At 52.2% G+C, this 2,619-nt stretch overlaps 1 long non-coding RNA gene across 2 annotated transcripts; it reads right to left on the minus strand.

Annotated features, from left to right (window-relative positions):
• Positions 1-882: 882 nt before the first annotated feature.
• Positions 883-2,179, minus strand: LOC115545943 (uncharacterized). Of its 2 annotated transcripts, none has more exons than XR_003977161.1 (4): positions 2,094-2,179; positions 1,815-1,940; positions 1,526-1,605; positions 883-1,393 (listed from the first exon to the last, which is right to left on the minus strand). It is a non-coding gene; the product is annotated as an uncharacterized LOC115545943 (long non-coding RNA). The 2 variants fall into 2 exon arrangements; XR_003977160.1 differs by having other exon boundaries at positions 1,526-1,611.
• Between the last annotated feature and the right edge of the window lie 440 nt (positions 2,180-2,619).

Below are 2,619 nucleotides of genomic sequence, written 5' to 3' on the forward strand. Positions count from 1 at the left end.
TCTGGCTCTGGGTGAGGAGGTGGAGGTCTTGCTCTGGGTGAGGAGGTGGACAACTTGGGACAAACTACATGTTACCTTTTTAACCTTTTACAGTTCTAGAGTTTCATCTACTGTAAGGGGGGGGGTCAAGGTGAGGGTAGAGGGGGGGGGTCAAGGTGAGGGTAGAGGGGGGGGTCAAGGTGAGGGTAGAGGGGGGGGGCAAGGTGAGGGTAGAGGGGGGGGTCAAGGTGAGGGTAGAGGGGGGGGTCAAGGTGAGGGTAGGGGGGGGGGTCAAGGTGAGGGTAGAGGGGGGGGTCAAGGTAAGGGGGGGTCAAGGTGAGGGTAGAGGGGGGGGTCAAGGTGAGGGGGGGTCAAGGTGAGGGGGGGTCAAGGCGAGGGTAGAGGGGGGGGTCAAGGTGAGGGGGGGGTCAAGGCGAGGGTAGAGGGGGGGGTCAAGGTGAGGGGGGGGTCAAGGCGAGGGTAGAGGGGGGGGGTCAAGGCGAGGGGGGGGGTCAAGGCGAGGGGGGGGGTCAAGGCGAGGGTAGAGGGGGGGGGTCAAGGCGAGGGTAGAGGGGGGGGGTCAAGGCGAGGGTAGAGGGGGGGGGTCAAGGTGAGGGTAGAGGGGGGGGTCAAGGTGAGGGTAGAGGGGGGGTCAAGGTGAGGGTAGAGGGGGGGTCAAGGTGAGGGTAGAGGGGGGTCAAGGTGAGGGTAGAGGGGGGGGTCAAGGTGAGGGTAGAGGGGGGGGTCAAGGTGAGGGTAGAGGGGGGGGTCAAGGTGAGGGGGGGTCAAGGTGAGGGTAGAGGTCGAGTGTAGGGTAGATGTGTATAGTTTAACTCATTATGGTCAGTATTAAACATCACATAATGCACAACATGCAGAAAAAGCCACACAACCAGGTAGAATTTGTTATATACGATTTTATATAAACACCACGAGTATACATTTTATAAAATCGTTTGCACATTGAAACATTTTGGGAAGCGATTTGTCCGATGTCCGAACCCATTTTGATCACAAAGCGTGTATCGTGAATCCAGCGCAGCCATCTGTCCCTAACTCTGTCCCTAACACTGAACCCCGACGCCTTGAAGGACAAGGAACCCTCCCACCGTGGGGAGGAAGGAACCCTCGATGGAACACGCTAGGTGCATCCAAACGTGCAACAGATGGTGAGAAGGTCATGTTGCGTGAGTGTGGAGGAGATGAATCCACAGGCCAAAGTCCTGTTGTGTGAGTGTGGAGGAGATGAATCCACAGGCCAAGGTCACGTTGTGTGAGTGTGGAGGAGATGAATCCACAGGCCAAGGTCACGTTGTGTGAGTGTGAAGGAGATGAATCCACAGGCCAAGGTCACATTGTGTGAGTGTGAAGGAGATGAATCCACAGGCCAGCGATGAGTGGCAGTTGTTGATCACTGAAATGTGGACAGAGGAAAACAGCATATTGTTCAGTTGACTGTCTAGGTAGTGTCACGTTATCAAAAGGTTATTACACCTGTAGTCAATGAACACGATGTCCATGTCATCTTCAGCAGTGGGCTACTGACCTAAAGGCCTACAGCTGGTCAGAGATACAGGTTTGATGCAGCTCAGATCTGTCCGTCCCAGACTGGACACAGCATTTCAACTGCACCTTACAAAGACGGATGATATGAATACAAAAGGATACAATGATTCAGTTATTTAGCAGACCGTCTGAGCCAAAGAGACTTGGTGAATTCAGAAGTGCGTCATGCCATGTAGTCTGAGAACTCAGGGGTGGAACCCAGCACCATTTGATGGAGAGCCAAACACCCCATCCTACCCCTTTTAGAGTTCCATCAGCAACAGACTCACCTTCCAGATGCATGGCTCCTTCAGCTCCCTCCTCAGTGGATATCCCCTTGGAGTCGGGTGTCACTCGCCCCACCCTGACGTCCTTCACCAGGCAGGTCCTCCATCACCTCCCTATGCCCCGCCTTCCTGTTTGGGGACAAACGGGGCCGTTTGGCCTCAATGTCTGGGCACAATCAAAGTGGTAGTTTGATGGTCTGACATCAGTGGTAGTTTGCTATAATGTCTGGTAGTAAACTGTTGTTTCCCAGTACAAGTCATGTTTAGTTCATGCAAACATACCAGTACTACTTGTTGGCAGGCAGACTCATGGTTCTCCAGGTGCACGGCTCCTCCATCAGCTCTCCTCAGGCATGGACTCCTGGTCTGTGTAAACAGTGGTGGTAGTTGAGCAATTGGGGGGGGGGGGGGGTATTCTTGTGACGCCCGGTTTAAACCAAAGCCCTGGCTGGAGTGTTAATGAGGGCATTAAATATGATTTGTTTGATTCTTTCCAACTTGCATAGAAACTAAAGCAAATGCAAAGCAGCTATAGTTTGTAATCTTTTAAGTCAGAACACTGAAATATTCTAGTTGATGAAAATGCTGTTCAGTTCCATAAATAATTGAATCCCTGAGTTCTGATGGTCACATGACTGAACACAATGATGACCCACAGCTGTCCTTCACCTGCCAGAGACCTCTGCAGTCGCATCGTCGCGATCGTACATTCGAGCGGATCCTGGTGGGTCAGTGATACAATCAGGATATGAAAAAAAAAAAAAAACATTCTCACACCTCAGTAGACAGTTTTTTCTTCATTTTAAAA

The sequence above is a fragment of the Gadus morhua genome, chromosome 6 (assembly GCF_902167405.1).
Source record: "Gadus morhua chromosome 6, gadMor3.0, whole genome shotgun sequence".
NCBI classification, from domain to species: domain Eukaryota; kingdom Metazoa; phylum Chordata; class Actinopteri; order Gadiformes; family Gadidae; genus Gadus; species Gadus morhua.